Source organism: Cynocephalus volans, chromosome 4 (assembly GCF_027409185.1).
Source record: "Cynocephalus volans isolate mCynVol1 chromosome 4, mCynVol1.pri, whole genome shotgun sequence".
Taxonomy (NCBI): Eukaryota; Metazoa; Chordata; class Mammalia; order Dermoptera; family Cynocephalidae; genus Cynocephalus; species Cynocephalus volans.
In genome coordinates, this window is record NC_084463.1 from 146,674,560 (window position 1) to 146,688,235 (window position 13,676).

The window sequence follows — 13,676 nt, forward strand, 5'->3', positions numbered from 1 at the left end:
TTCTCTAGGGGTGTTTCTCTATTTATACAAAACTATCAGAAAAAAAGTAGAATAAATTATCATTTGAGATTAGAATCAATCTAATAGAGACATTCTGCAGGACAAATAAAAGGCACTGGTATATGTCCTATTACAAGTAAAAATAAAAGTAAGCTTGCTTTATAACTTTTTTTCTTGGTTTATATTTAAATGGGACTTGGAAGAGAGTGATTTATCCTTTTCAAAAGAGAAAACAAAAAACAAAATCAAAGCAAGCTACTTCAGAAAATTTTCTGTATCCCAAATTCATGAGAAAGCAATCTGGCTAATACTTACCTCAAATGTCTGGAATCAAAGAGTGGTTTTTAAATTGTAGTATTCATTATTGTATCAGCAGAACAGCTTTCTAAAGCTGCATTATGCATTCTGTCTTAAGATTATTTCTGTTCCTTATGTTAATGTCTGTACATTTTCAGTTCAGGCTATTTGGATGGCCGATGATAAATTGTTTAGTTAAAGACACTATCTGAATTTATTTTCGGTGGGATATGGTTGATAATACAAACAGATTCTAGTTCTTGATTGTAGGAAAGATACTTTAATTTGGTTTTGAAAACCATACTAATTCAAGATATAAACATATTTTTATGATTTTCCTCACTATTGCACAGTTATCATGTGCATTTTCACAATTCTTCAAAGAATAGGTAAAGCTTATTTTGACTTCATGGTGCTGAAGATATGGGTAAAGAAATATGCCATTTTGCATAAAGCATTGTGTTCTGTAAAAGTTATATTCAACTTAAATGCACTACTTGTAGACTTAAAAATTATGTGTTGTATTATAAATAAAATTTTGTTTTTCTATTTTATGTAAAAAAACAGTTTTTTTCTCAGTTTTCAGCCATCTTCCAACATCAGAAACCAGATAAATGATAGAATTAGTTCATTGTAATATGGTCCCTTATGTATGCATTGATTTTACTTTTCTAATTGAAAAACTTATTTTAGAACTTTTACTATTTAAAAACTTTATTATGTAATATTCATGCATATCCAATAATATGTGCAATTTATTTATAAAATTTGTAGCTTTTTATCTAGAGTACTGTCAGCATCATTGAAACCATCTGTGTGTATCTCCCTGATGCCATTCCTTTGTTTCTCCCCAGAGGTAATTCCAACGTTAAACTTCTTGTTAAATGTAGTTAAAAACAGCTTAACTATGTAGGTATTCATCCTTAAAATATATTGTTTAGATTTTCTTATTCCTTACCTTACCTTTCTTAAAATTACATAGTGTATAGTTGTCTGAATTTTACTTTTATTCACAATGGTAACTTTCTAAGATTTAAGCATGTTGCTGCATGTCACTTCTGCTGTACATTAATCTGTATGTGAATATGCCACGGTTTAGCTGTCCATTCAATCAGTGGCCATTTGGCTTGTTTCCAGTGTTTTTTATTGGACATAGTGCTGCTCTAAACATCCTTAAAGAAATTCTTTTGTGTTAAGCAGGGGGTTGTTTAACATGTTCACCTTCACAGATGGTTGCATTTTTCACCGCATGGTGTGTTGTAAGTGACACTCCTAACAACAGTGTATAACAGTTCCATTACTCTACATTCTTACCAACATATGATACTGTGAGATGTTTGTTACTTTTGCTATTGTAACAGATATAAGAGTGTGATTTCATGATCGTTTAAATTTGCAATCTTTATTGCTATATAGTTGAGTATACACTCATGTTTATTGGACATTCATTTTTTCCAATATTCTGTAAAATAGGTGTCTATGTCTTGCCAATTTTTCTACTGGTTGATTTTCATCATTATTATTTTGTTGGAGTTCTTTAGAAATCCTGTGCACTAATTCTTTACTGTTTATATGTATTGCAAAGTCTTTTCTCAGTTTGTAGTTTTTCTTTCTTACACTGCTATTATTTCATTTGATAAATATCAACTTCATTTTTAAAATTTTATTTTTAAATTTTAAATCCTTCTTAATTTATTTTTTAATTGATAAAAATGATATATTTTGATCATGTGCTATATATTGTTTTGAAGTATATATACATTGTGGAATGGTTAAATTGAGCTAATTAACATATATATTATCTCACACATTTTTTGGGTAATGATATTTGAAATTTACTCTCTGAGGAACTTTCAAGTTAATACATTGTTATTATCTATATTCACCATATATACAATAGATCTCTTGAGCTTATTCCTCCAGATTAACTGAAAATTTTTATCATTTGACCAACATCTCCCCAACACCCCTTTCCCACAGGTTCTGGTAACCACCGTTGTACTCTCTACTGCTATGAGTTCAACTTTTTTAGATTTGTGTATGAGTTCCAGTGGTTTTGAGTTTCTGTGTCTGACTTATTTAACTTAATGTGATGCCCTTCAGGTTCATGCATATTTTCACAATTGACAGGACTTCCTTTTTTTATGCCTGAATAGTATTCCACTGTGCATATATGCCACATTTTCTTTGTTCATTCATCTGAGGATGGACACTTAGGTTGATTCCATATCTTGACTATTGTGAATAATATTGAAATGAACATAAGAGTTCAGATATATCTTCAACACACTGATTTCATTTCTTTTGGGTATATATCTAATAGTGGGATTGCTGAATCACATGGTAGTTCTATTTAAAAAAAATTTAAGGGACCTCCATATAGTTTTCTATAATGGCTGTACTAATGTACATTCCATCAACAGTGTGCAAGAGTTCCCTTTTCTCCACATCCTCAACAACACTTGGTATCTTTTTCTTTTTTGATAATAGCCATTCTGACAGCTGTGAGGTGATATCACCTCACACGATATCCTACTGTGATAAGATATCTTATTGTGCATTTGCATTTCTCTGACGATCAGTAATTTTGAGCATTTTTCATATACCTGTTGGCCATTTGTATGTCTTCTTTAGAAAAAGTCTATTCATATCTTTTGCCCATTTTTTGATTGGGTTATTTGTTTTCTTACTATTGAGTTGTTTGAGTTCTTTATTTATTTTTCATATTAACCCCCTATGAGATGTATGGTTTGTAGATGTTTTTTCACATTCTCTATGTTGCATCTTCACTCTTGCTTATTTTCTTGGAAGTCCAGAAGGTTTTTTAGTTTGATGCAATCCTATTTATCTATTTTTGATTTTTGTTACCTGTGCTTTTGGGTTCATATCCCAAAATTATTGCCTAGACCAATGTCATGAAGCTTTTCTCCTATGTTTTCTTCTAATAGTTTTACAGCTTCAGGTATTATATTTCAGTCTTGCACTTTTGGCATTTTTGCCAATAATTCATTGACTGTATGAAAGGATTGCTTTGTGGGATTTTTACTCTGTTCCATTGGCCTATGTGTCTGTTTTTTTTTTTTTTTTTTTTTGGCCAGTATCATGCTGTTTTGATTATTATAGCTTTTTAGTATGTTTTAAGAATAGGAACATCTCAATGAGATAGTCAGGTTTCTCAGTTTTTAATATGTTTATGGTTAGCACTTCTATATTTTACTTAAGAAACCATTCTCCATATGATTTGTTTTGTGTGATTCAGCTATGCCTTTGTTTCTCCATATACATTTTAATTTATCTTGTGATGTTAAAAAAAACTTTTGAAATTATTATTGGAATTGCAGCGATGCTATCAATAATTGGAAAAATTGACATATTCATAATATTGAAACTTCTTAATCATGAATAATGTCTGCGTTAATGGTCTTAAACTTAAAAAAAAACTCCATAACTTTTTTATATCTTTCCATACACTTCACCTACATATTTTTTTGCTCTTTCCCATAGCCTTACAGAATATTGATTTTTATCAATATTTATAATCATCACATTTTGTAAGTAAAGTTATCTCACTATAAATCAATAATTCCCATTCATTTTGTTAATAATGAGGTATTTGGACTTGGTACTTCTTTTATGAATTGATATTTCATGCATTTCACCTAATTTCATTGACATATTAAAAATATTTTCATGACTCAAAAGAGATTTTATAAATTACACTACAAAACTTTTTTCCTAGATGTTGGTTTGTAGTATTAAAGGCTTATACTTTTTATTTCAGTGGTTTGTCAATCCTTTTTCATCAATTTCTGCCTTTTCTCTTTCAAGATTATATAAGAATTGTAAATATTTTCTTCTAGTTAACATATATTTTCACATTTAAGGTTTTGAATATACATATATTCATGTATATTTGTGGGAAGTTTTAGAAAAAGAGATAATGTGTTTGTATGTGTGCATCTGTGTATACGGATAAAAAATTAAATCTACTTTTAAAATGGTTTCCTGTTGCTCTAAAGCCAATTTTTCAACACATTTACCAAAAAATGCAACCTTCTTCCCTAACTTGACATGCCATGTTTACTACATTTAATGTTCAAATATTTATGTATCTATTTCTAAACTCTCTCTTTTGATTAAGTGATCATTTCTAAAATACCCCCTTATTTTAGTTTTTGTAAGTAGACTTTTTTTAAAAAAAATTTTATTTTGTCGATATACATTGTGGCTGATTATTGCTCCCCATCACCAAAACCTCCCTCGCTTCTCCCTCCCCCCACCCCCCAACAATGTCCTTTCTGTTTGCTTGTCGTATCAACTTCAAGTAATTGTGGTTGCAATATCTTCTTCCCGCCCCCCCCGGGTTTGTGTGTGTGTGTGTGTGTGTGAGTGTGTGTGAATTTATATATTAATTTTTAGCTCCCACCAATAAGTGAGAACATGTGGTATTTCTCTTTCTGCGCCTGACTTGTTTCACTTAATATAATTCTCTCGAGGTCCATCCATGTTGTTGCAAATGGCAGTATTTCATTCGTTTTTATAGCTGAGTAGTATTCCATTGTGTAGATGTACCACATTTTCCGTATCCACTCATCTGATGATGGACATTTGGGCTGGTTCCAACTCTTGGCTATTGTAAAGAGTGCTGCGATGAACATTGGGGAACAGGTATACCTTTGACTTGATGATTTCCATTCCTCTGGGTATATTCCCAACAGTGGGATAGCTGGGTCGTATGGTAGATCTATCTGCAATTGTTTGAGGAACCTCCATACCATTTTCCATAGAGGCTGAACCATTTTGCAGTGCCAACAACAATGTATGAGAGTTCCTTTTTCTCTGCAACCTCGCCAGCATTTATCGTTCAGAGTCTTTTGGATTTTAGCCATCCTAACTGGGGTTATGTGGTATCTCAGTGTGGTTTTGATTTGCATTTCCCGGATGCTGAGTGATGTTGAGCATTTTTTCATATGTCTGTTGGCCCTTTGTATATCTTCCTTAGAGAAATGCCTGCTTAGCTCTTTTGCCCATTTTTTAATTGGGTTGCTTGTTTTCTTCTTGTAAAGTTGTTTGAGTTCCTTGTATATTCTGGATATTAATCCATTGTCAGATGTATATTTTGCAAATATTTTCTCCCACTCTGTTGGTTGTCTTTTAACTCTATTAATTGTTTCTTTTGCTGTGCAGAAGCTTTTTAGTTTGACATAATCCCATTTGTTTGTTTTTCCTTTGGTTGCCCGTGCTTTTGGGGTCGTGTTCATGAAGTCTGTGTCCAGTCCCGGTTCTTGAAGTGTTTCTCCTATGTTTTCTTTAAGAAGTTTTATTGTTTCAGGGTGTATATTTAAATCCTTAATCCATTTTGAGTTGATTTTAGTATATGGTGAGAGGTATGGATCTAGTTTCATTCTCCTGCATATGGATATCCAGTTATCCCAGCACCATTTGCTGAAGAGGCAGTCCCTTCCCCAGTGAATAGGCTTGGTGCCTTTGTCAAAGATCAGATGGCAGTAAGTGTGTGGGTTGATTTCTGGATTCACTATTCTATTCCATTGGTCAGTGTGCCTGTTTTTATGCCAGTACCATACTGTTTTGTTTATTATAGCTTTGTAGTATAGCTTAAAGTCAGGTAGTGTTATGCCTCCAGTTTTATTTTTTTTGCTCAGCATTGCTTTGGCTATGCAAGGTCTTTTATTGTTCCATATAAATGTCTGGATAGTTTTTTCCATTTCTGAGAAAAATGTCTTTGGAATTTTGATGGGGATTGCATTGAATTTGTATATCACTTTGGGTAGTATGGACATTTTCACTATGTTGATTCTCCAATCCAAGAGCATGGAATATCTTTCCATCTCCTTGTATCCTCTCTAATTTCTCTCAGCAGTGGTTTGTAGTTCTCATTATAGAGATTTTTCACCTCCTTGGTTAACCCAATTCCTAAGTATTTTATTTTCTTGTTGGCTATTGTAAATGGGCAGGCTTTCTTTATTTCTTGTTCTGCATGTTCACTATTTGAGAAAAGAAATGCTACTGATTTTTGTGTGTTGATTTTGTATCCTGCTACTGTGCTGAAATAATTTATCAATTCCAGCAGTTTTTTCCAGTGGTTTTAGGCTGTTTGATATATAGGATCATGTCATCTGCAAACAGGGACAGTTTGACTTCATCTTTTCCAATCTGGATGCCCTTTATTTCCTTCTCTTCTCTGATTGCTCTGGCTAGTACTTCCAACACTATGTTGAATAGGAGTGGTGAGAGTGGGCATCCTTGTCTAGTTCCTGTTCTTAAAGGAAAAGCTTTCAGCTTTTCCCCATTCAGGATGATATTGGCAGTGGGTTTGGCATATATGGCTTTGATTATGTTGAGATACTTTCCCTCTATACCTAACTTATAGAGGGTCTTTGTCAAGAATGAGTGCTGAACTTTATCAAATACTTTTTCAGCATCTATAGAGATGATCATATGGTCCTTGTGTCTGAGTTTATTAATATGGTGTATCACATTTATTGATTTGCGTATGTTGAACCAACCTTGCATCCCTGGGATGAATCCCACTTGATCGTGATGAATAATTTTTCGTATGTGTTGCTGTATTCTGTTTGCTAGTATTTTAGTGAGGATTTTTGCATCTATATTCATCAAGGATATTGGCCTGTAGCTTTCTTTTTTGGTTATATCTTTACATGGTTTTGGTATCAGGATGATGTTTGCTTCATAGAATGAGTTTGGGAGATTTGCGTCCGTTTCAATCTTTTGGAATAGTTTGTAAAGAATCGGTGTCAATTCCTGTTTGAATGTTTGGTAAAATTCTGCTGTGAATCCATCAGGTCCTGGGCTTTTCTTTGTTGGGAGCCTTCTGATAACAGCTTCAATCTCCTTTATTGTTATTGGTCTGTTCAAATTTTCTACGTCTTCATGGTTCAGCTTTGGGAGCTTGTGTGTGTCCAGAAATTTATCCATTTCCTCCAGATTTTCAAATTTGTTGGCGTATAGTTGTTTAAAGTAGTCTTGAATGATTCCTTGTATTTCAGATGAATCAGTTGTAATATCGCCTTTTTCATTTCTAATTTTTTTATTTGAGTCTTCTCTCTTCTTTTTTTTGTTAGGCATGCTAATGTTTTGTCGATTTTATTTATCTTTTCAAAAAACCAACTTTTTGATTCGTTGATCTTTTGAATTGTTTTTTGGTTTTCAATTTCATTCAGTTCTACTCAGATCTTAATGATTTCTTTCCATCTGGTAACTTTGGGTTTGGATTGTTCTTGTTTTTCTAGTTCTTTAAGATGAAGTGTTAGGTTGTTCACTTGCCATCTTTCCGTTCTTCTGAAGTGAGCGTTTAATGCAATAAATTTCCCCCTCAATACTGCTTTTGCAGTATCCCACAGGTTTTGGTATGATGTATCATTATTTTCATTCGTTTCAATAAATTTTTTGATTTCCTGCTTGATTTCTTCGTGGACCCACATGTCATTAAGTAGAATGCTGTTTAATTTCCATGTGTTTGTATAGTTTCCAGAGTTTCATTTGTTATTAATTTCTAGTTTTAATCCATTGTGGTCTGAGAAGATACATGGGATAATTCCAATTTTTTTGAATTTATTGAGACTTGATTTGTGACCTAATATGTGATCTATCCTGGAGAATGATCCATGTGCTGATGAGAAGAATGAATATTCTGAGGTTGTTGGATGGAATGTTCTGTAGATATCTGCCAATTCCAATTGGTCTAGAGTCTTGTTTAGATCTTGTGTTTCTCTACTGATTCTTTGCCTAGATGATCTGTCTAATATTGACAGTGGGGTGTTCAGGTCCCCTGCTATTATGGTATTAGTGTCTATGTCCTTCTTTAGGTCTAATAGAGTTTGTTTTATAAATCTGGCTGCTCCAACATTGGGTGCGTACATATTTATGATTGTTATGTCTTCTTGATGGATCAGTCCTTTTATCATTAAGTAGTGTCCCTTTAATTTAAAGTCTATTTTGTCAGATATAAGAATAGCTACTCCAGCTCGTTTTTCTTTTCTGTTTGCATGGTAAATCTTTTTCCATCCTTTCACTCTTAGTCTGTGTGAATCTTTATGGGTATGGTGGGTCTCTTGTAGGCAGCATATAGTTGGGTCCTCCTTTTTGATCCAGTCAGCCAGTCTGTGTCTTTTGATTGGGGAATTTAAGCCTTTTACATTAAGAGTTGTTATTGAAAGGTGTTGATTTATTCCTAGCATTTTATTGGTTGTTTGGTTGTCTTAGGTGTCTTTTCTTCCTTGCTTTCTGATTTACTGTTTGGTTGTCTTAGGTGTCTTTTGTTCCTTGCTTTCTGATTTACTGTTTGGTTTCTGTGTTTGTTGGTTCCTTAGGTTGTAGATAGCGTTTTTGTTTGCTTGTTTTCTCTTCATGAATGCCATTTTTATTATACTAGTGGGTATTGATTTTTCTTGGGTTTTTATGGCAGTGGTAGTTATTTTTCAGGAGCCAAACCCAGTACTCCCTTGTGGATTTCTTGTAAGGGTGGTCGTGTGGTAGTGAACTCCCGCAGCTTTTGTTTGTCTGAGAAATATACTATTTGCCCTTCATTTCGGAAGGATAGCCTTGCAGGGTAGAGTATTCTTGGCTGGCAATCTTTGTCTTTTAGTATTTTGAAAATATCATCCCATTCCTTTCTAGCTTTTAGGGTTTGTGATGAAAAGTCTGATGTTAACCTGATTGGGGCTCCCTTATAGGTGATTTGACGCTTCTCTCTTGCAGCTTTTAAGATTCTCTCTTTGTCTCTGAGTTTTGCCAATTTGACTATAACATGTCTTGGAGAAGGCCTTTTTGGGTTGAATATGTTTGCCGATTGTTGAGCCTCCTGGATCTGAAGATCTGTGACTTTTCCTATACCTGGGTAGTTTTCTGCCACTATTTTTTGAACATGTTTTCAATGGAATCTCCATTTTCCTCCCCTTCTGGAATACCCATGACTCGGATATTTGAGCGCTTAAGGTTGTCTGATATCTCTCTCAGATTTTCTTCCATGTCCTTGATTCTTTTTTCTTTCTTTTTGTCTGCTTGTGTTATTTCAAACAGCCCATCTTCAAGTTCAGAGGTTCTCTCTTCAACTTCGACAAGCCTGCTGGTTAAACTCTCCATTGTGTTTTTTATTTCGTTGAATAACTTCTTCAGTTCAGCAAGTTCTGCTACATTTTTTTTCAGGACATTGATTTCCTTGTACATTTCCTCTTTCAGACCCTGTATACTTTTCCTTATTTCATCATGATATCTAGCTGTGTTTTCTTGTATCTTATTCAGTTTCCTTAGAATTATCACTCGAAATTCCTTGTCAGTCATTTCAAGGGCTTCTTGTTCTATAGGATCTAGAGTTTGAGATTTATTAACTTTTGGTGGTGTACTTTCTTGATTTTTTGTATTTCTGGTATGTTTTTATTGATGTTTATTCATTGTGGCAGGGGGTTTCACAGTCCACCGGTTTGAGACTAATGAATAACTAGGATGTTGCTGTGGTTGCCAATTTTGTATGGCTACCTCCGTGGCTGCTCAGTTGGCCTCTAATGCCTTGTGTGTGTGGTTGCCTCGGGTCTTGGGCTTCTCTGGGGAGCCACCTTTCTGGTCAGCTTGGACTCTGCTGGGCTGGTGGATCACGTACCACAGGGTGTGTGATCGCTGTTGAGCTTTCACTTCCTGTGCAGGACTTCTCCCTGTTCCGTGTGCTCTGGCCCAGGCTGTTGGATCGTGCAGTGGCGACCCCACCAGGTGTGTGGTTTCTGTCGAGTCTCCACCTCCCTGGCCGCACGTCTCCCCACTCGGTGCGCACTGTGCTGGGCTGGGGCGTGTCTTCTGCACCCCTCGTCTATCAGCTGGGCCTTCAAGACCCTGCTCGGCACCGCCTCGCCCAGGAAGTCTACCAGGTTTCTGCTAGGCACAGACAACCGGTCACTCTGGGTGCCTTTGTAGCAGTTTGTAGATCTTTCTCGGGACTTGTTCACCTTTGTATCCCCCCGGTATAAACCGAGTCTAGCGCCCGCCTGCAGCCAGCTCTCTGGCAGGTTCAAGCGACCTGGGATCTCTCATACCACCCTATTCCCAACCAGAAATTGTTTAGGCTTTTTTTCCGAGCTGGTGGCCGCAGAGATGGTATCTGCCTCCCAGTAACAGGAAGTTTACTGGGGGCCAGAGTCCAGGGTGCAGTGGAGTGACAGTCGGCCAGCCGGTACTTCCTTGCCCTCCCAACACTGGCTGGGGACGCCCCACGCCACCAACCCGCCAGAGAACCACGGAGGGAGTGGGAGGGGAGGCCGGTCCGCAGGCTCCGGAAAGCCCCGCCCCGGGGCAAGCAAGTGGGAGGGCTCAGTGGCAGCTGAGCCAGGCGGAGCTGCCCGGACCTGTGAAAATGGAGGCAGCCCTGGGACGTTGAGTGGCCTGGTGATGCAGGCGGGAGCCGGGTGGGTGTCTGCCGCCCACAGGACTGGTCCAGGGGTCACTCACAGGGTTGTGCCAGGTCGGGAGCTCACTCTCTGTCTCTGGTTTGTCGCCTTTCCCGTTCTCGGCCACTGCCGCCTCGGGCTGTTCAGTCGCGGCGCGGGCGCTCCCAGGAATCTTCTTTAATGCCGGCCTGAAACCTCGAATCCTGAATAGGGTAGCTGGCCTCCTTCAGCATGGCCCCGGCCTCCGGGATCCTGTCTGCATCCACAGCAGCCCTGGTGCCGTGTTCCCTGTTTTGAGACTCGCTTTTGCAGCTAAGAAACAGTTCTTTTCCTGCTCCACACTTCAAAGCTGTTGCCTGTAATTGAGGCAGCCTCACCTGCCGAGGGCAAAGTGGCGGTCACCCTCCACGACCAGCCACCAGCAGTGGTCCTCCCTTAAGAGATGGCAAGAGAAAGGTCCACAAGTTTCTCGGCTGCCTGAGGCCCAGTGGCTGCCTTTTCCACCTCAGCTACTCCGTGCTAGCTGCCGCTGCCACCACCATAGTTTTTGAGGCTGGGAAGTCCAAAAGTCCATTGGTAGTGGTGACAGTGACCCAGGGATCTCACATTGCAAGATGTTGTATACCTGTAAGTAGACTTTGATATCTGATATAAAGCCTATAACTCAATACTTTCATTAAATCAACATTTTCCAAGATTAGTATTAGAATAATTTCAGAAGATTTCAGAACACTATTAGGATTTTGACTAGTGATGTATTAAATGTGTAATTAATTTGCAAAAGAACTGACATCTTAATCACATTGTTGTATTCTATCAGGAAACATGAAAATTCTCTCTATTTAGGTCTATGAGATCTTGGTAATTTGTTTTTTGTTTTCATCATATAAGATTTTTACATTTTTGTTTGTATTTATATTCTGTAATTGGGTTATATTAATGAAAGATATTCTTTTCACATTATATTTATAAATAATTGTGGCCAGTATTCAAGAAAGTTAATCTTCAATTCAATCACTGTACTGAACTCTCTTGTAAAATACAACAGATTTTTCAGTTAACTCTTTTGGATATGCTAGATAAAAATAGATATCATCTTAAACAAGGACTTTCCTTTTCAATATTTTCTTTCCAATATTTTATTTCATATCTCTCCTTATTATGTTATTGTATTACTTGATATAACAAAACATGGATAATAAATGAATAGAGAAAACCTTGACTTATTCTTAGCTTCAGTGGGTATGCCTGTGGCATTTCCCTATAAAAACATGTTCATTAACAATTGTCTTACCCACCTGTATATCAGTGTCTCAACAAAAACATACACCACACTTCAAAGGAACAACTGAAAACTGTTAATGAAGAGTTTGCAGGGTTATTAAACAAACTGGTGAAGTACCCAGAACTTGCAACAGTGGGGTCATGACTGTCTCTGGATCTGAACCGGCAAGAGGAGATTTTTTCGTGTGCTATGGTATTAGCTGTAGCTGATAATGAAGGGATCACTTTATGGGAGCTATAGTTTGATTAGAGAGACACAGCCATTTCCAAATCATGGTCCTTGGGAGAAAATGCCAGGGGAATAAATATCTTGATGTCTTTTCTTTTCACTCTCCAATCTCCTGTTATATCCTCCTATTGGCCTGTCCTAACCAACAGCTAAAGGACAAATTTGCTTGGTGGATGCTCTGTAGGGTCAGCTTCCTAGAGTCCAGAATAAAATGGAAAGATTAGCATTAAATCTTTATGAGTAAATGCGTTATAGCTATAGCCATCTATCATTTGCTCCTACCATCCACTTTTGGCTTTTCCCCAACAGGAACACACAAAGTCCCTTCACATTCCAGATTATCAATTGATTTCAACTTATACATACCTCCACCTCAAGTCTAAGTTGAAATATAAACCACCAACACTCTTACGGGAAGTATCAGGGGGAAAAAAGGGAAAGGACTAAGGAAACATATATATATATATATATATATATATATATATGAAAAACACCTATTTCAGGCCAAGTGTAAAAGCTTGTCACGTGACCCAAATTAATAATCATAACTTCCTCTTAAAACATCCATTTTATATTCCTTCCACTTTCTTTTATTTTCTTTTTCTTTTTTTACAGTGCAAAGGTCTTGGTCTTTTATTTTACATTTTTTTCACCCATTATGCCATGAATTCATATGGAATAGGTTCCAACAGCTCAGGCTCTTTGCTATTAGTTCTCACAAAGTGTCCTTCTCTGCGGGGAGCAGGCTGGCACTTCAGTTGAACTCAGGTTCCTTTCTCTTTTGCTTCCTTCTTTTTCCTTCACACATTTCAGGAAGCTCTTTCAGCTCTTAGAGTGCTTATATGCTCAATACGCATGTTAATTCTCTTGGCAAGAATCTTGCCCTTGTTTACAACAATGCCGACAGCATGCTGGTAGCATTGTAGACTCTTTCAGTTACCAGGGTAACATTTGTGGGGCATTCCTTTTTGAACAGTACCCATTCCCTTGATGTTTACAATAATATTACCTTTCTTGTAGATTCGAATGTATGTGGCCAAAGCAACAATTCCATGCTTTCTAAAAGGTTTAAAGAACATGTACCAGGCACCTCTCCTTTTCCCCTTTGTCTTCATTGTAGTGAATTACTGGAAGAGGGTGGTTCCAGCTACACGGAAGCTATTGCTTTTACTTTCTGCTAGTTCCTCAAAAGGTTTGAGTATTTTACCAAGTTGGGTTATATAAACTTTCATTACCATAGAATTCAAATTTATAGTGGTTCTGTTTTGTTAGTTTGCCTTAATTTCTCATTGTCCTTGTGAGGAAAGTGGAGTTGGTTTGGTCGGGCCCTCCAGCCTCGCATCTGGCTGGGTATGATTCAGCATATCCATTGTAAACAAGTTACGTAAGAGCAGGGTTAGTGCCCATGTGTGCCCGTGTACCCCTATGGCTCGTTGCCACTATTGTGTACT